Here is a 21,364-nt window from a genome sequence, read left to right on the forward strand (position 1 = left end):
GGACAACAGTAGATGGAGCCAGATGCAGTGGCTGGCAGAGCCAACTACCGTATTTTTCGCCCCATAGGACGCACCTAATTTTTTTTTGGGGGGGGGAATAAAGAAAAAAAAAATTCCCTCCCCAGGCACGGGGCAGGTGCGGGGGAAGCCCGAGCTTCCCCCGACCCCAGCCCCCAGAACAGCCTGCTATCTGCAAGCCAAGGGAGCCGCGCCGGTCTCCCCAGCCTTGCGGAGAGGTGCGCGAAGCCCAGGGGCACTCTTCAGTGCGCACCAGGCTTCGGAATGCAGGCAGCTCTGCGCTACCCTCCGGAGCCCCGCGCGGCTTCGCGCCAGGATCCAGAGGGTGGTGCAGAGCTGCAGGAAGCCCTGGAGCGCAGGCAGCTCCGCGCCACCCTCCGGAGCCCCGCGCGGCTTCGCGCCGGGATCGGGAGGGTGGAGCAGAGCTACAGGAAGCCCTGGAGCCCAGGCAGCACTGCGCCACCCTCCGGAGCCCCGCGCGGCTTCGCGCCGGGATCCAGAGGGTGGCGCAGAGCTGCAGGAAGCCCGGGAAAGCCTGCATTCGCCCCATAGGACGCACACACATTTCCCCTTCATTTTTGGAGGGGAAAAGGTGCGTCCTATAGGGCGAAAAATACGGTAATTCAGCTGGACAGCTGAGGGGCAGGTAGTAGCTCTCCTTTCCCTACTCCCTGCCCTTGTTGCAGGATCACGCTTGCTCTCAGGGCCATCAGTGTGCCTCCTGCACCCTGCGGCTCACTGACAATGGCCGGCGCTACCCCTTTCTGAGGAATTGCTGTGCTGAAAGATTAGGAAGAGAGCTTCACTTCAGCATAAAGGAGCTAACAGCTGTGAAGAGAAGACAAAAACATCCTTGAGCGAAGCAGACAATATTGTGCGGGGTGGAAAGAGGAGTGGGGATTACCGTTAGCAGAGCTGCGATCTCTCTTTCTTGCACCTGCTGCTTGCTGAAAGGCTAATGCTGGGGCCCAGTTGTCAGCCGCAATGAAAAAGCCTCTAGTCCAAGAAAAAGGCAGGCAGGCCATCCACACAGGCAGGGCCAAGAGCAGAGGGGAGGGAGAGGAAATGCAACATGTGGAGGCAAGAGGCTGGCGGGCGAGGTGCCCGATTGCCTCAAATCTCCATCCGCACTTAAGCACCAGGTAGGCGGAACATTGCTGCAATGGGATAGGTGTAGCAAGAGGCGGGCGGTGGAGATTGGCAGATTGCACTCAGATTTGCAGGCGAGGTGCTGCTTAACCCAAACTTAATGGTAGAAAACTAAAGCTTAAGTGGCTAAGGGACTCTGGGTACCTACAAATGGGTTTATATTGTGGGATCGGCGCTTCTCCTGTAGGCATGGGTTTTTCTATATTTGCGCGACTTCGCCGTGGCATCAAAATGACAGCCTGCATTTTCCCCATTTAATCCCTTTCCAGGAAAAATCCCGTAAATTAAACTCCATTTGCGTTCTCTCGACAGGTCGTTTTCAATATTAAGTCCCCAACTGGAAGCATGAATCAGGATGTTTCTAGTTCAGATCCTTCCTCAGGCATAAACTTGCTAGCAAAAGTACAGGTAATCATGTGGGTCCATTGACAGGCAGGAATTAAAATGCCACACAGTACGGGAAACACCTCCAATGGAGCCGAATCAAATGTCACAGAGTAGGGAGTCCGTCTCTCTCTGCCTCACCTTGTCTGCCAAAATGGAGTAATACAGAAGTACTGCATCATTCCATATTGCCTTATGGCTAGGATGTTTTAAGGATTACAAGATAATGCAAGGGAAGGTGTTTGAACGGAAGTGCTATACAAATGTGAAGATGACAATTTAGTAATTTCATGTCATCGTTCAGGTGTGATGCTAAAGTTGTTGACTGTAAGATGAATGAGGTTATTTCTGTTAGTCCCATGGCTGTGTATCATTGCAAAGAACTAGGTTCTGAAAGTCAGGCCTCAAAAGTATTGCTGCTTTTATTATGTTTTGTATTGAAATGATTGTTATGAAGTCCTTGTTCATTATGTTGTAAGGTTCCCCGTGGTCATTTTTGTGAATGGCGGTATATAAATATCCTAGTAAAATGCACATTGTACTCCTAGAATCAATTAATGCAGCAGCCACAATCAGAGTGGACAACTTTATGTTAAAAATGAAGGATCTTTCTGATGCAATCCAGTTGCTGAGAATGTTCATTGTTATGTACATCTCATCTACATATTTATATTCTCTGCTTGAGGTGGCTTATAGAACACCTGAAAAGAAGCTCATTTTGATGTATTTCATAATAGTTTATACACTAAAGCTATCCATGAAAATCCCAATTTCAAGGTTCACTGCTAATAAAACTACATTTCCTTTCACTGTTAATAAATTTAGGACAAGCAGATTGTCTGTTTCTGCAAATTCCCACTTGGTTTCCATTAATCCTCTTTAGGGGGGGGAATTATTAATATCTACAGTAGGACAATGCATTTTCTGCAGCACCATGAAAAACATGAACAAGGAACCAAGATTAATTGGGTTAGTGTGTTTGTCAACTCATAATTTCATTTACAAACATAAGCATGCACTTGCTCCTCCCCCCACCCCTCCTGAAATCATGGCTATGTACACAACACCAATTTAAAATCCAGCCAGGTTGTTCTGTTTCTCAATTCAGATCAAAGCTGGTTTGGGTAGATATGAATCAAGATGCCGTATTTCATAAGAAACAAGGTAGATAAAAGTATATGGATTGTACCTTAAGATAATGTGTGCACCACTTCCTGAGCGAGCAGTATGAGCACACTGGACCCAGATCAAACGAGACTATGTGCACAGCCTATATTGCTATATAATTGTGTATCCTCTGTGAAGATCAGTGGGCGTTTAAAGTAGCTTATAAAAGGTCATCTATGATCATTAGTGAGTTGTTGACCTGGGATTATTGCAGTACAAAGTGATACTGGTAATTTTAAATAGCATCCTCTCATCAACATTAAAGAATTTGGAATTAGCAAGTGAGCTCTGCAATAAAGTGTTGCAGAGTACAGTATCTTCACCTCCTTGCAAAATTGCTCTTGTCCAGGATGACAGGACAGAATAATCCTCTCCTGCAAAATATTCCATCTCACCTTCTCAATTTTCAATTTCCCCCAACACTTTAATGTTATGTGGCTACTAAACACTTTTATTCTTCAGTGGACTGGTTTTTTTACTCTCTTAGAAGGGTTTGGTAAAGACTTTTTGTACTTCTGCAAATATTGGAGTTCCCTGAGCTGCTGCCCCCTGCTTGTTTCTTGGTGGTCCCATTTTGGCTATACATCCATCACTACCCAACCAGTTGGCTTTTGCTGTTAGAAGTGCTGGGAACTTGTTTCATCTGCAGAACCTTTTTGAGGCAGGGCTGGAACACACACTCCATTCCTATTTTGATGGGGTGTTTTTTGTTGGGTTTTTTAAAAAAGCCACCTTAGGAGAATAGTATATAAATGGCCGTGCCAGCCACCAACCTAGATGGCTTTAAAAGAGGATTAGACAAATTCATTGGAGGAGAGGGCTATTGATGGCTGCTAGCCATGGTGTCCATGCTCTGCCTCCACCGTTGGAGGCAGCAATGCTTCTGAACACCAGTTGCTGGAAATTACAGGAGGGGGAAGTGCTCTTGTGTCTGAGTCCTGCTTGGCGACCTGAGATTCATCAAAGCAATTACTTTCAAAAAGGCTCCAAGCTAGTGCACCCAGCATTCCCAGTTCAACCTACACACACATTGCTGGGGGAAGCAGGCGTAGCTTCCAGCTGTCCAAGATAAGGCAGCTTGCTCATTGCCCCGGCTGACCCCACAAAAGCTTCCTAAAACCCAGAAACTCAGACCAACACACCCTGTGTGTCTCAGACAGCCCCCTGATAAGTTACAGATAGGTAGCCGTGTTGGTCTGCCATAGTCAAAATAAAAAATTCCTTCCAGTAGCACCTTAAAGACCAACTTAGTTCTTGGTATGAGCTTTCGTGTGCATGCACACTTCTTCAGATACACCTGTATATCTGAAGAAGTGTGCATGCACAGGAAAGCTCATACCAAGAACTAACTTAGTTGGTCTTTAAGGTGCTACTGGAAGGAATTTTTTATTTCCCTTATAAGTTACTGAGAGTGTAAAGGCAGATCACACTCCTGACTCTCTCCCAGATCTCAGAAGAGCACCTGCCCTCTTACAATAATAAATAATAATAAAAAATTTTATTTATATCCCACCCCCCCAGCCGAAGCCGGGCTCAGGGCAGCTAACAACAATAAAACAGTACAAAAGTACAGCACAAACAACACTCTAAAATCATTCATTATAAAATTAATTCAAATCAAGCCACTGGCAACCATTGGGCCAGAGCTCCACGAAGATTGCCGAGGGAGGGAGTCAGGCTGTGCCCTGGCCAAAAGCCTGGTGGAACAGCTCTGTCTTGCAGGCCCTGCGGAAAGATGTCAAGTCCCGCAGGGCCCTAGTCTCTTGTGACAGAGTGTTCCACCAGATCGGAGCCACAGCCGAAAAAGCCCTGGTTCTAGTTGAGGCCAGCCTAACTTCTCTGTGACCTGGGACCTTCAAGATGTTTTTATTTGAAGACCGTAAGTTTCTCTGTGGGGCATACCAGGAGAGGCGGTCCCGTAGGTACAGCTATGATTCTAACCTTTCAGTAGCATGAATTCTAAGCACCTAGGTACGTGAGGATTCTAAAACCCCGAGGTTGGCAATTACACACAATTCACTGGTCAAATTAGGGAACTTTATTTAAAGAAAGAGGGGAAGCAGGCAGGTTGAAACAGAACACCAAATACAGTGGTACCTTGGAAGTCTGTTCCAGAAGTCCGTTTGACTTCCAAAACGTTCAGAAGCCAATCAGCGGCTTCTGATTGGTTGCAGGAAGCTCCTGCAGCCAATCAGAAGTCGCGGAAGCCCCATTGGACATTCGGCTTCCAAAAATAGTTCTCAAACCGGAACAGTCACTTCCGGGTTTGCGACATTCAGGAGCCAAAACATTCGGGAATTAAGCTGTTCAAAAACCAAGGTACAACTGTAAATAAGAGGACTGAACTGATCCTAGCTTAGCCACTACAATATGGTTCTAACTGACTAACAAGTAGGCAGCAAGGAAGTTCCACTTCCCCAAAAGTCCAGTCTGGATTCCTGATGGTGGGATGGAACAATTTTGCAAGGGCAGCTCAGCTTTTCAAAGTCTCCTCTGCTGGAGAAGTGGCCCCTGGCTCTTACTGACCAATGAGATCCAGAGCCATTTGGCCCCACTGGTCCCCTTTCCCAGACAAGCATATTGAGTACCCTTTTGTGACTGACTGGCTTAGAGAAATGGTGGGGCAGATCAGGGCCTTTCTTCACACATCTATTGCATGTATGAGCATCTGAGTTCTTATGTAGGAGATTTTCTCTTGGACAGATAAACAAACAAGAAGTTACTCTTAAAATCCCACACACAGCTGAGTCGACATCCTGATTATAGTTTGTTGCCAGCAGTTGACAAACATGGTATGCCCATAAGGTTCACGAGAGCCTGATGAAGGTTTGGCTTTTTGCAAGAAAGTTGTCTGGCCAGCTAAGCCAGTAATAGTTTTGTGTTTGGCAGCCTACAAAGCTGGTTCACATAACTTCTCAATACTTTCCAAAAACCTTTAGACGCAAAATTGCATTTTCCTGTTGCAGTGAAATGTTCTGTGATCCTCAGCAAACAGCAACATGGGTACAAAGAGGGTTCCCAGATGATGTTGGACTACAACTCCCATCATCCCCAACCAGTGGTTATGCTTGCTGTGGCTAATGGGAATGGTTGTTGTTGTTTAGTCGTTTAGTTGTGTCCGCCTCTTCGTGACCCCATGGACCAGAGCATGCCAGGCACTCCTGTCTTCCACTGCCTCCCGCAGTTTGGTCAAACTCATGCTGGTAGCTTCGAGAACACTGTCCAACCATCTCGTCCTCTGTTGTCCCCTTCTTCTTGTGCCCTCCATCTTTCCCTACATCAGGGTCTTTTCCAGGGAGTCTTCCCTTCTCATGAGGTGGCCAAAGTATTGGAGCCTCAGCTTCAGGCTCTGTCCTTCCAGTGAGCACTCAGGGCTGATTTCCTTAAGAATGGATAGGTTTGATCTTCTTGCAGTTCATGGATCACTGCCTTGCCGTGGCGAAGGGGCTTGAATAACTCAGAGAAGCTATGAGCTATGCCGTGCAGGGCCACTCAAGATGGACAGGTCATAGTGGAGTTTTGACCAAACGTGATCCACCTGGAGCAGGAACCAGCAAACCACTCCAGTATCCCTGCCAAGAAAACTCCATGGACAAAGACAACAGGCATGGGAATGGTAGTCCTCAAAATGTTCTGGTTACCCTGGCTTTACTGCTGGAAACATCTGTTAACTGCAGCAAACAATATTGCTTCATAAAGTGAGAAGCAGCCCAATGCCCCACCCTCTCCAATATCCCCTTGCATGACATGCGTGAACTACACAGTGGTTCAAAGAGACAGGCGCTTGCAGCTGAACATGAGGTCTGCCAGGGATCAGGGATCAGCACAGCTGGAACCCTGCTGGGACCCACAGCTCAGGAGCCCCACTGCTGATCCCCAGTGTTTCTGGGCCCTGCTTGCTCTCATGTTGTTGCATGTTTGCCTGCCCTCCACATATGATAGGAGCAAAGAGGAACAACAGCAGTCGTCTCCGCTTGCCTCCCTCTCTCCTTCAGGGCAGTGTCGCACTAGGAATCTGGAGGGAGGCCAAGTGGAGATGACAGTGGCAAGGAGAAGGGCCTAATAAAAGTGTAATGACCAAGGGGCCCAAAAAATCTGGAGCCAACACTTTTGACAGTAGATGCTTGTGATGCTGGGATTGTGTCAATGATTTGACATGCAGGATGGGGCTGCCTAGGTCAGAAATTGTGTCTGTTTCTGACTAATAGAGGGATTTCCCAGTCAGCTGAACCACAGCTATGTATTTCAGATTTTTGTGTCTTGATAATATTGAACCAAAGCGAGCAGTCACATTAAAAGCTGCTTTCCCACATGAAATGTGCCTCTAATTGTGTTAGCCAAAGGTCTGTCAGCCGAAGCGCATTTGTTGAACTGGATGCAATGCTCTTGGCCTGTGGGAAACCTGCAAGCGGGACCTGAGGGCAGCAGCACTCTGTCTCCCTGCGGGTTCCAGCAACTGAGATTCAGAGGCGCACAACCTCCAGCAGTGGTCCATCTGGCACAGTGCAGGCTCCACGGACTGGCAGCAGCTCTGCAGGGTTTGGGACTGAAATCTTTCCCCTGGCCTGCTTGGCCTTGTTGCAGATTGAGCCTCAGACCTTCCGCAAATAAACCATGGGTCTTGCTGCTCAGAGAGAGCCCTTGTCAGAAACATGTTAGGCCACCCTAGGAAAAAGGGTCATACATAGTTCTGTGGCAAAGCACCTGCTTGGCATGCAGAAGGCGCCGGGTTCAATCCCAGACGTTTCCAGGGAGGGCTGAGAGAGGCTCCTTGGAGAACCACTGCCGGTCAGTGCCGACAACACGGAGCTAGATGGGCCGGTGGCTTGACTCCTGTTCGCCTAGGAAACTGAGCGGGAGAGGCGCGACTCACACAGAGCTGCCGCCGCCGCCGCTTCTTTGGGTCCCGCCGATTCTCATTCCTCGCAGACTTCGGGAATGACAGACGCGGATGATAGACGTCGTCTGAACAGGCGGGCGGCCCTCATGTGGCGAGGGGCTGGGCTGACAACAAGAACGAACTCCGCCGTCGTAGAATGGCGAGCTGCAGGGATAGGGAAGGCAAGAAGCCCGCCTGAGCGGCCCGAGAAGCGCGGCGCCTGGAGAAAGGGACGGGGGGTGGGGTGGGGGAGGTCTCCGCCTTCTCCTCAGCGGAGCAGCGGGAGCTCATTTTCCGGGCTTTTGCTCCCGGCCGGCGGCTCCTGCGCCCGCAGCTGGGAAGTGAATGGCGTGGGCCTGGAAGCTGCCGGAGCGCGCAGCTGGCAACCAGCCGAGCCCCGTCGGAAGCCGCTCCCCTCCAGGCGAGCAGCCTGCCTCCTGCTGGGCGGCCGCCGCGGGGCGCCTTGGAGGAAGGCAGCCCTCCCGCGCGCTCGTTCCCGCCGCTCGCTGTAATCTACCTGACACAGCGGGAGCAGGAGGGGGAGAAGCCGGGAGAACACCAGGGAGGCAAGCAGGGCCGGGCGGGGGCTGCCTGCCGCACACTCGCCGGCTGGGGAAGTGGTGGGGGGCGCGGGCGGAATTGCTCGCGCGCTCTGTGGAGGCGGCCCCCTCGAAGGAGGCGCGGTGGGCGCCGCTTCCACAGCTTGGGGGGGGGGGCAGGAGCAGCGCCCCTTGCGCGCCAGCAGGCAGCAGCAGAGGGTCAGCCTGGGAGCAGCGCGCGCCGCGACCTCGGCCAGGGCGAGGCTGGACTCCGAAGCTCCGCACGGGCGCGTGGCGGAGCACGCGGGGGAGGGGAGGGGAGGCCGCTTGCCGGAACGACGCCCCTAGTGGTGAAGGGCGCTTAGTGGTCAGGAGGCGGCTTCGCTCCCGCTCCCACGTTCCTTGTGCAATAGTCCTCTGTACGCGCAGGCAAACCTATTTCGTTAGATGAAAATAGTTACGCAAGGGGACCGTCGCGCGATGGCACCGGGTGTAAGGCGTTAGGCAACCTCGATCGCTGCGGTGTTTTAACGAGCTGGTTGAATGGACTAAGGAGCTGGTTAATCAAGAAGCTGATGATGATGATAATAATAATAATAATAATAATAATAATAATAATAATAATAATAATAATAATAATAATAATAATAATAATAATAATAAAAGAAATTGTAAGTACTTATAAAAACGGCACCATCTCAACAAGGGCAATGCCCGCTTCTCTCTCTCGCCGAAGGGAGTGCCTCTAAGATTATGGCTACTGCCGTACATCATCTAACGGCAAAAGAAGCATTTGCTTTGGAAATAGCGCTTTTGTTCATTTGATTTTCTGCAGATTTAATGAATAGGCTGGTAAGCAACTGAAATTCATATGATTGGTAGCTATTCACGTCTCTTTGGTCAGCTGTAAGTTATCAAGATTCGCAGTGCCACACAATGTCTTCTGTATGTTACAGTCCACCACACACAGCTTTTAAAGAGTATTTTTGGGCTTCCTGCACATTTTAAAATGACCTGGTTTGGTTTGCACTGATAAGAGTTACTGGAAACATAAGTCCCCTGTGCTCAATGGGCTTACTCTCTCAAGTTGGTGTGCACAGCATTATAGCCTAAAGAACATGGTTGGCATCCCTCTGCCTTGAGAGACAATGGAGTGCACTTCTGGGGGCAAAGACAAACCTCTGTGTTAGCACCAAAGGGAGTTCTCCAGGGTGCAAGCCTGGGCAGTGTGTATGGAGGTCCTGGGCTGCCCAGAGGACAATGCCACACTCTCAGCCTTGCTGATGTGGTCCAAAGGAAAGCAGAGCAATTGGTCTGGCACTTGCTTGGCTTCAGGAGTTGTTGGAAGGAGGCATAAAGGATGACATCCACCTGTCTTAGGGACTCCATTTTAGATTTGTGTAGGATAGCTTTGTCTTATCCCGATGATATCCCACTTTGCAGGAGGGGTTTGGGATCAGAGTTTTCCTTCTGGATGGGCTGCCTTCCCAGGTTGGCAAGCCGCATCTGCCCCTCACTTCCCTCTACACTGCAGCATGTGCAGAAACCGCCTTCTTGACCGTTGGACCCACTATTTGTCTCATCTGCTCAATCTGCTGGAGCCGGTCTTTGCATGCAGGGGAAGTCCCTAACTCACTGAGGGCTTCAGACCCATCACCTTCCCTCACCTGGTTTAGCCAGCCAATCAAGGTCCTTTCCAGGGTGTGCCTGCTGTCACATGCTGACAGTTTCTAGGAGCCACAGGTGAGAGCTGAGCACAGGATGGGAACCAAAGGTGGACAAACTACACCAGGAGGAGCACAGTGTGTACCCCAGCAGAGGTACTATGCCTCCCCTAACACACCATACACCCCCTAAAGAACATAACCTATTCTGTTTAGTAATATATATATATATATATATATATATATAGAGAGAGAGAGAGAGAGAGAGAGAGAGAGAGAGAGAGAGAGAGGTAAAGGGACCCCTGACAGTTAAGTCCAGTTGTGAACGACTCTGGGGTTGCAGCGCTCATCTCGCTTTACAGGCCCGTCGCGGGGATTCAAACTGCCAGCCTTTTGCTCGGAAAGCCCACGGTTTAGACCACAACACCACTCTTTTGCATCAATGCTGTCTCTTGACATATTTGTGCATTAAGCCCAGTTTCTGTCTTTAAAAAATTAAAATGGTGTTATAACATGGCATGCCTTTAAAAAGAATGTTGTGTGTCTAAATTAGCCACACACCCTGTAATATAAAGAAGTATACATACACCACACACCATTTCAAAATGGAACAGGGATTTTGAGTGGGTTTGCATTGTAAGGGCATCTCTACCTTCTCATGTGCGTGATAGCATTTGGCCCAGACATTGGTAAGTGCTGATATGACCCTTCCCTCCCATTGCTGAGGCCCAGAACATGCCCTGTCCCGTTTCCTACGAATCCCATTGCACAACAGAAATGAAACTCGAAACCACAAGGCCCTTCCTGGGTGGATAAGGTCATCTAGCCTGGAGCCTCCATAAAACTGCCTGAGGCCTGCAACAATTCCCCAGAAACTCTCTTGCCTGTCATGTCTCATTGCTCATTCAGCAGAGCTTCTGCTCTGAGGCTGCACCTGCCAAGAGTTGTGGCGGTCCAGCTAATGGGAGCCTCTGTGCCACTGGGCACCTACCTGCTTCCCCACAGGCATTGCCTCTAACATGGAACTGTGTGACAGAAGCCCAGCTGGTAGTATGGAAAGGCCGTTTCCTCCTTGGCCCATCCTACCCACTTGACTTGTTGCCGCTTACAGGGCAGCTAATAGAATGAAATCCCAATTTGAGTGTCTCTGGGCTATTTCACTGACTTATTTTCTCCTGCGGCAAAAGCGCCTCGCAGGCTGCCGCTGTCCATTTCTGTTGCTTAATCTTTAATGAAGACGTTCTGCGTCTTCTGTCTGTCGGCTCCTCCTCTGTCTCTGTTTCCCTGATGCAAAAATATTCTAATGAATGAGCTGGCCAGCCCTCTTTTCCTGGCAACAAAGAAAGTGTCGTGTCATCTTCTGTGTTCAAGGCTGCAGAGCGACTAAATGTTTTCCTCTTAAGCAAGGCCACTTCCCTTCTGCAGTCATGTGCTCACCCTTCCAGTTACAACCATCTCAGAGAATTGTGGCAAGTTCACAGGTGAGGTCTCTTTAAAGTTGTATCGGCGCATTGATTTTCCTATTGGCTGCCTGCTTAGTGAATAACTTATTGTATGGTTTTCGAATGCAGACCCCAGGAGGAGGTTTGGATGTGGCGGAGGTGGGAAGTACAGTGGTATCTCGGCTTACAGACGCTTCAGGTTACAGATGCTTCAGGTTACAGACTCCACTAACCCAGAAATAGTACCCTGGGTTAAGAACTTTGCTTCAGGATGAGAACAGAAATTGCGCGGCAACGGTGTGGCAGCAGCGGGAGGCCCCATTAGCTAAAGTAGTACCTCAGGTTAAGAACAGTTTCAGCTTAAGGACGGACCTCCAGAACGAATTAAGCTCTTAACCTGAGGTACCACTGTATTGGGGTGCAGAAGCAAGAGAAGAAAAGGAAGGAGGGGGAACAAGAATGTGTGGGAGCAGAAAGGCTAGCAGTGGGAAGCAATAGGTGTGGGCCCCTTGCTTACTGACGTCCTTTACTAGAAGAAGAAGAAGAGTTTGGATTTGATATCCCGCTTTATCACTACCCGAAGGAGTCTCAAAGCGGCTAACATTCTCCTTTCCTTTCCTCCCCCACAACAAACACTCTGTGAAGTGAGTGGGGCTGAGAGACTACAGATCCCTGCTCTTTCTCTATACCACAGAATTGTAGAATTATAGAGTTGGAAGGGACCCAAAGGATCATCTAGTCCAACTACCTGCACTGCATGAATCTCAACCAAAACATCCATGACCAAAGGTTCGGAAACCTGGTTCAAAGGGAGAGGGAGCCAGGTCAGGCTCCGTCCGCAGGGCTCCCTCTGCTTTCACCAGCCGGAGGAGGCGGGCAAGCTGCCTCTTTCTCCCAGAAGAAAGAGGCAGCCCACTTGCCCCAAGATGGAATGAGCCCCCAACCCGCCTCTGGCTTGTGTGAGCCAGAGGCAGGGTGGGGGCTCTTTTAAACTTCTCCGTTCAGGGGCGGGCAGTCCCTAAACAGAGAAGCTTAAATGAGCTGCCTGCTTGCACGGGCAACCAAGGGAGGAGCAAGCTACATTGGCCCTGGCCAATGTACCGGTAGATTGTTCTGCCCTCAGTGGTATTAGGGTCCAAGCAGGATGGCAGTTTCACCTGGCGGTATATTGTGGGTGACACTGCCACTGCGCCTGAGTCCCTCTCTCGCCAGCTCATGGCTGCTGCTTGTTTCTCCCTCGTGTGCTAGGGGCAGAGGGATTCAGGAGCGGCGGCGGTTTCACCCACAATATACCGCTGAGTGAAGCAGCCATCGTGGTCTGGCCCTCCTACCTGTATCAGTACATCGTCCAGGCCTAGCTGAAGCCTAATGGGAATGGTTAGAAGTTCCTCAAAACTTTGGACAATGTGGTAGGTAAGCACCACCTCAGATGTTTAGAATATCTAAATGTGAAATGAAGAGAGCAGATTTTGTCCACTGTTGATGAAACTGTCCTAAGGTAAAAAGTACTATATGGAATTGCATCCAATATTTTGAAGTTCCAGCAACTCCCAGTTTACGCGGGGGTTACATTCCAAGGCACTACACGTGTATATTTGAGACATCATTGAAAAAGCCTGCAAACCACCCACCCTTTCCTCCCCTTTTTGTGGCATTTTTGTGATGTTTTCGGGTCACTTCAGGGTTCAGCATGATGCAGGCCTCTTCTGTTATATATACTGTGCCAGGCGTACCTAAAGTGATCACTGCCAATATTTGGAGCAGTTAGATGCATATGTATACTACTTTATCTTAAGGACATGGTTCCTGAGGACAGAGAGAAACTATTATATCATGTGATTCTAGAAGCAAGAATTTTGCATGAAAAATATTGGGAAAAGAAAGAATTCCCACATCTGAGGGAATGGTTTATAAGACTTTGGGAGCTGGCAGCTTTGACTGCTTTCCCCTCTCAGGCTGCATTCTGTCCCAGGCCTGAGGTTCCCACCCCCTGGGCTAGATGAACAGTCTGACTCAGTATAATCAAGCAGCTTCATATTATTTGTGGAACAGCCACAGGGTGAATATTGTAACAGTGACGGGAGAGAAGCATCTGCAAAGGCAGAGTGGCTGCACAGAAAAAGGGGCCCTAAGTCCTTCACAGCAGCTCCCTGGCCTCCATCTCCTGCAATAGCTCCATAAGGAAGTTCCTGCAGCCAATCGGAAGTTGCAGAAGCCCCATCGGATGCTTGGCTTCCAAAGAACGTTCGCAAACCATAACACTCACTTCTGGGTAAGCGGCGTTCGGGAGCCAAATATCAGAGTACCAAGGCGTTTGGGATCCAAGGTACGACTGTACTGCATCTCCAACATCAGGAAAAATGGACATGTTAAACTGGTGCAGAAGGTCTTGATGGCACAAGGCTTATGACTGATTCCCCCCCCCCCCACAACTCACCCCACAAAAAGGGAGCATCCCTTTAAGCCAGTGGTAGCCAATCTGATGCCCTCCAGATCTTTTGGACTACAACTCTTTTGAGCCTTGGCCAATGAGAGCTTTCATCCCAATGCAAACAACTGACATTTGCCAGGAGTCAGCTTCACCTGCTGAACAGCAGCCTGAAGTGCAGGGAGGTGGGATGACTCCACCTGCAGCTGATCAACCTTCAAGGGCAGGGGAGAAGGCACTGAAGAGAGCCAGCTGGCTCTGGCCTTCTGAAACACAGCTCTCAGCAGCAGTCAGATGCTGGAAACAATGCCTGTAGTTCCTGGTGCTACCTTGCTGCTTCCGGCTCTCCATCTGTACCCTTGGCTCTGGGATCATCTGGATTCCCTGACCTCCGGACTGTCTGTATGTGGATTCTGTTCTCATGCAAGTGTTCCTCAAACACGCTTGCTTGGCAACGGGACTCAGATGGGGCTACGACAACAAAAGCCATGGGGAGCCAAATCCAGAACAGGGACTTGGCTGGGGCAATGGGCTAAGTCACCTCTACCCTTTGCCATGGTTCTGCTAGAGATCCATCAACACTCCTCACAGCAGCTATTAGATATTTCTTTTTGCTGGGGTGGGGGATGCAGAAAATGTAATAATGCAATAATTAATTGCATGGTTGTCATGTCTGATTTGACCCTAAATGGCTCAAACTTCTAAGTAATGTAGATCCTTTTTGGAAATACTGCCCTTGGCTTATTTCCTTTCCCAAGGCTGTGAGCTCTTTGCTCTCTTTCTCCTTTTATTGTGACTCCACTACACTCCCCTCCCCCCCCCCGCATCTCCTGCTACTGTTTTGTTTCTTTCTATATACAAACAGAGCTCTGTGGTTTTCAGCATGAGGTAAATGTTTGCCTAGGCTCAAGATCTGTGCTGAGATGGGCTGGAACGATCATTTTGGCTAGGCCCACCCCTTTTAGCCTCTGTGGTTTTCGGGACAGGGTGTTTGTTTGTGTGGCGCTGGTGGTATGATGAACTATGTTTCTACCCCACTATGTTACTTGTTCTTGTTGCTTCAGAGAGGACTCAAAGTAGCTGCTTTTGCAAGCATAAACATCCGCTTTTGACCATTTATAAGCTGTAAGAGGGAAAGAGAAGAACACATGGTTCCAAGAATGTGGAATGTGAGGAGAAGCCTCTTTCAATATGAAGCAAGGGTATGCAAAAGCCTGCAAGGAAAATGAAGCGGATTAAGTTCACTGTTCCTGAAATTTAAGGATAGGGCAGGGAGAAAGTAGAACAGAAGATTAGGCTTAATCATAGCTGTCAACTTTTCCCTTTTTTTGCGAGGAATCCTACTTGAAATAAGGGAATTTCCCTTTTAAAAAGGGGAAAGTTGACAGCTATGGGCTTAATGCTCTCCAAATTTAATAATAAAAGGTGGAAGGAGAATGTTGGTACAGAGCTGTTTACCATCCCTGGGAACATTTTCAATCTTTTTTAAATTTAAATTTATTTTTTTAAAGCATTCACAAAATAGCAGGGGCTTTTGTGAGGGGCAGCACTTTCACTCAGCACTCTCCCTGAAAATTCATTCCGTACAATAGTCACAATTGTAATAGACTTGCTAGCTTATTGGGAGGAGGGATGCACCCATGTTTTCTCGCTGACAAAATATTGCAGCTTGAAAGTGAAGGAAACAGAACTGTTCCATAACAGAAGAGAACCTAGAATTGGTGTCAGTGACTGTAGGCCCTTGGGCTAAATCCAATCTCTTCAGGTTTTTTGTAGTTCACAGTTACCAACCTAAAGGCAAAAAGTATGAAGGATGTGTTGTCATTTGTGGCAAAAGCCACTTTAAGATTTAGGGTAGAGGTGTGGAACCTGTGGCTCTCCAGATATTGTTGAACTAGAACGCCTATCATCTCTGACTATTGGTCATGCTGGTGGCTGTTGATGGGAGTTCTAGTCCAACAACATAATGAGAAGCCATGGGTTCCCCAGTCCTGATTTATGGAATGAGGCACTGGCCTGCCACCCTTGACACTGGGGCAGAGATGGGCAGTGACTGAACATTGCCATTGATTTCACTACAGGGACAATGATGCCATCTCTTTGGTCCATGTTCTGCATGTCAAATAAATAAGCTAAGCAGGTGACAATGACATGCATGATTAAAGGTAACCTCACACTTTTATTTTGGAAACCTATCCAAAACACTCTTATGGCTAACCAAAACAGTTAGCAAGGTCTTGAACTCATGATAACCGCTCAAATGGGTAGATATGAGAGGGGAAAGTGGCTCGGTATTGAAGTCATAATGTCTACAATGGTCAAAAGTTCATTTTTGCAGCATAGCCTTAAAAGGGATGTGGTATCATGAGGAACGCCAGCACTTCAGAATTTGCCACTAGTAAGGTAGCGGTATTAAATTAGAGCATGATTAGGAAGACATGCAAGTTGAAATATGAAAATGTTACTTCCTCTGAGCCATAAAGCACAGTCGGCTCTCTATCAAAATATATGAATGCATCATCACAACATTGTAGAAGCTCTCACAGAGCACTTTCCCCAGCAGTCTGGTAGGTAAGGAGGTTAACCTACCACAAGGAGGACAGATGGATCACACATTCCTTTCCCTGAAGTATGTTCACCCTGCCAATAGTAGATTAGGTATGCTACAAAATGAGTGTGAAGGCGCCAGTCCACTAATGACTATAATTAATTGGGGTTAATTCATTCACCTTCATTAATCAATTACCATTATAAGCTAGACAATTACATGACTAAAATAACACTCTGATAATTTGGGACCTTGGGATGAAGGGTGGGTAAATAATAATAATAATAATAATAATAATAATAATAATAATAATAATAATAATAGAAGATTGGGACTGGCTCTCAAATTGAAGTTAATAGTTAAGGTTTAAAATACATATACACAAACACACATTTGCTCTGGTCTTTCGGTTTCAATCCCTTCCCTGTGTTTCCTCTTAAGATGTCAGGTCAGGGAAGTTCTGCTGAAATCTAAGAAATGTCAGGTCAGGGATGTCAGTCCATGCTTTGAACAGGATTGAGCATCTTATCAGCGTTTAACAAATCAATTAATTACAGTTTGTTCTGTACTCAGGAGACTTGAAAGTTCTCTGCAATTTGTATTATTTTCCACCAGGCATAAATCTACCAGCTGGATGCTGAGATTCCTGCATATTAAAGACTCGGGCTACAGTGATGAGGGCATGTTGCTCTGCAAAATGTAAATTGCTGACTTTGAAAATCCTTGCCTAACTGTAGAGACAGGAGGGTTGACTAAATGCAAAGATAATTGCTTTCTGTTAAAATAAGAGAATAGCACAACTCTTCCAGTTCCTCTCTCGACACCCACCTATTTTTCCACAGTAACAATGTTTGAAATGCACTACTGCTGCAAGCATTGTTTCCATGTGTGAATGGAATACTGAAATTAAAAGTAGTAATTTTCAAGCCAAATATTTTTATCTGATATAACTGCTCCCCATAACAAGTATATCCCAGCATAGTTAATGATCAATAATTAGTTCTTGGAAGCATGAAAAAGCATGCAGATTCCCTTGAATCAACACAGTACTTGCCAGTACTGTGCCGGTGAGGCAGACTGAAGCAGCTGCCTTGGGTGGCAGAATCCCATGGGGTGGTGCCCCATGGATGCCCAACCTGTCCCTACCACAGCTGGCAGAGTCATGCAGTGGCGGTTTTCCGTCAGATCTCAGTGAGATCTTGTGAGAGTTCCACGATATCTCACTGGAAGCCGTCACAGTCACATGACCCTGGTAAGCGAGACTTCAGGGGGAGGTGGCGGAGGGCAACCAGGGGTGGGACATTCCCATTTCTCCTCAGGTGGCGAAATAGGGTGGGTCACCCTTGCTACTTGCAGACTGTGCCTTCTAGTAGCAGAAGAACCTCAGAGATTTGAAGTGATCAGACAATCCCTTGTTGTCTCACCTACTCAGTTTTCTGCTTCTTCCTCTTTGCTTGCCCAAGTTAGAGCCATGCCAGCCTCACAGCTAGAGCACTGAAGCTTGGCTTTCATCACATCCTTGTCCCATCTCTGTGCACTTGATTTTCTGGCCCCCTGCTCGGAACAAACACCCTGATTTCTTTAGGGTTGCAGGCAGCTAACCAGAGAATAGCAGACCTGGTTTACTCCTACTCCTTTGTAGATATTGGCCTGACAAACCTAGACAGAATCTTAAAAAGCAGAGACATCACCTTGCCAACAAAAGCCCGTATAGTTAAAGCTATGATTTTCCCAGTAGTGATGTATGGAAGTGAGAGCTGGACCATAAAGAAGGCTGATCGCCGAAGAATTGATGCTTTTGAATTATGGTGCTGGAGGAGACTCTTGAGAGTCCCATGGACTGCAAGAAGATCAAACCTATCCATTCTGAAGGAAATCAGCCCTGAGTGCTCACTGGAAGGCAGATCCTGAAGCTGAGGTTCCAATACTTTGGCCACCTCATGAGAAGAGAAGACGGTGATGATCTTTGTTTTCGTGTGTGAGGGGGGTGGGTGGGTGTTTTGGATCAGGTTAGCCATATTGATTTGTATGCTGTTGGTGGATTATTTTCATTGTCTTGCTGTGCTGTGTAAAGGGGTGTCTTCTTCTGTTTGCCCCCATGTCAGTTTCAGTTTATTGGTTAATTTTTCTATTAGGGCTGTTTCCCATACGATTTGGTACCATTGGTCCATGCTTACTCCTGACAGGTCTCTCCAGTGTCTGGTTATGGTGTTTCTGGCTGCTAAACAACCACACCCTAGGCCAACCCCAACCTCTCTCACCACCAAAGGAACACAAGTGAACAGCAGAGAACCTGCACGAGTAACGCTGACACCAAACCCAACATACATTAAGCAAAATAGAAACATCACCACCCGACCCCCCATCTCTCCCCCCCCCTTTTCTTCCTAATGTCTCAACAAATGAAACTGATTTGTAAAAATGTTACATGGAAAAAATACGAGAGACATTACACATACTTCTGTAAATCAAGAAAATCTTTAATGAAGAAAAAGAAGAAGAAGAAGAAGACTCCCTGGAAAAGACCCTGATGTTGGGAAAGACTGAGGGCACAAGGAGGAGGGGACGACAGAGGATGAGATGGTTGGATAGTGTTCTCGAAGCTACCAGCATGAGTTTGACCAAACTGCGGGAGGCAGTGGAAGACAGGAGTGCCTGGCGTGCTCTGGTCCATGGGGTCACGAAGAGTCGGACACGACTAAACTACAAAAAGCTTCTCACAGTAGACAAATAAGCATTATAACTGCTGATATCAGCCGATCAATCTGCTGTTGAAGGCACAGGAGCAGAAGCTGGTACAAAAAGAGAAGCAGCTGGTAATCCTAGCCAGTGCTGGTGCCAGGCTATTTTGCACTCTAGGCAAGGCCCCAGGTTTGCAAAGGCTGCTATAGCACAAAGCTCTGAGTTTGAAATGTAGATATTCTATGCTGGATGTTTGCAAATCTGGATCTTATCCTCCTGTCAAGCACTCTACTTGTGGCTTGGCTGGCAATAACAGCACACAAAGTAGTAACAGGGGACTTAGGTGAGGGAAGGGGAAAAAGAGATGCCCCCCCCCCTCGCTCCAGGTGCCAAATTATGATGAAAGAAAATATTACCAGTTACTCCCCCGTTTCTGTCCTCAAAAGCAAGCAGAAGAAAATGCAAGGTTCTAAGTCAGCACTCAGCATTAAAATTCAAATGTTTTACACAAAGTTAATATTTTGTCTTTTTCACCCCCTAGCAGCACCCTTTGGCTGGGGCTGGGGCTGATGGAAACCGTAGTCCAAAACATCTGGAGAGCACTGGGTTAGAGAAGTCTGTCTAAGAGCAGAACGATGACAACATCATCATAAGAACTGCTTTCCTGAATTGGATCTATCTAATCCAGCCCTCTCCCTCCAACAACAGCCAGAGAGGTGCCCTTGGGTGTGATTCACACAGGAGGCAATAAATTTGTTTTTATCACAGTGGGAAGTAAGCAGCAATAATTACAATTCTGTTATTTGCCTCCCACTTTTGTTATGCAAAGCCAGAGAGACACCGACATATTACACAATGGGATTAATTTTCTGTATGACTATCAGATACAGATATCAGATGTGGTGTAGTGGTTAGAGACGTGGGAAACATGGGTTTGAATCCCACCTCAGCCATGCATTCCACAGGTTCACACTGGACTGGTAATCACCACTCATTTTTACCTACGTTATAAGAGTGTTGTAAGAATAAATGGAGGTTGCTCCATGTATAGCTGCTCTTGAGTTGCTTGGAGGAAGACTGGACTACTAACATGATGATGATAATGATGCTGCTGACATCACACAGAGCCCTCCCTACCAGTTAAATTTCTATGGCCTGTCTTTGCCTATCAGAATTCAACTCTGTGGTCTTAGCCCCTTCTCATGCTAACTAGGAAGAATACGCATTGCTAGGGAGGGCTGCTAAATCTTCCACACTACTTTGGAGAGTGGATTGGGGCATGCTGCTTATTAGGAGTAAAGCAACAGTAAAGCTTGCAGTAAGTTATCGGAATCCGTGGGGATGGAATAGACAGAAAAGCAACCTATTCATCCCTTACTGATTCCTTCTCTTTTAGTAAGGTTACCTGTTTGTAAAGTAGATCACCAACTCTCAAGCTTTACTTCCTTCTTGCTTCTTTTCCAAGTTAGTCTGAGTATGAGCTAACGTGTCAGTGTTAACTTCACATCTATTTGCAATGACTTTGTTTGCCTTGAGTAATAAATCTTTTAAGTTTTATCTATCCTTTCAATCAGAGTCTTTCTGCACATTGCTGCAATATATCCATCAAACTCCAACGCTATAAATGGCTGCCAGATCACTGCAGTGACAGAAGTTTTGGGTTTCTCCATTGTCTTCTACGTTATGGCATCGCTTACTCCATTCTAATGAGAGGAAGCCACAATGGGAGCGAAAAGGGAAAAGGGAAATCAGGCTGCAAACAAAATGAACTGTCAGCATTAACTTCTCATACTCTTAAGATTAAACCCTAGCATTAAATCCAGGACTAACCCCTGATGAACATGTTAAGGGCCTTGATCTGCAATCCTATATATTCAGATAAAAGTCTTGCTCGTTTCAATGGGTTTTACTGCCAGATAAGTGGACATGGGATTTTAGCCTAAATGAATGAATAAAGGGCTGTAGCTCTGCAGGCAGAAATTCAGTCCTTAGCATCTCCAGATAGGACAGGGGTGAGACCTTTCCCTGGGGCCCTGGAGAATCACAGCCAGTCAGTATATAATACTGGGCTATAAGATGGACCTGTTGTCTGACAAAAGGTGCTTCCAGATGGGGTTCAAATACTGCAAATGAATTGTTGAGACATCAAATAGGTTGTTGACAACAGGTTTATTTTAAAAGACTTTTTGCTGGATTAAATGAGAAGACAATGCGAGCTAGCATTTTCAGAACGCCATGTAGATGTGGTGAAAAACTTCCATGATGAGCATTGTTCCCACAATAAACACCTGCCTGGAAACACCCTGACACACACTGTAAGGCACTCTCCCTATGTTCATAGCTCAGTTTTGACTAGCTTGTGGTTTAGTACATAGAGGCGAGATGCAACACAATTAAGCAAATGCTCTTTGGATACAGTACATTGGCACAAATAACAGCCATTCTGTCATTGCTGAGCTTTATT

This window comes from Podarcis bocagei (genome assembly GCF_964188305.1).
Source record: "Podarcis bocagei genome assembly, chromosome: 1".
Classification (NCBI taxonomy): Eukaryota; Metazoa; Chordata; class Lepidosauria; order Squamata; family Lacertidae; genus Podarcis; species Podarcis bocagei.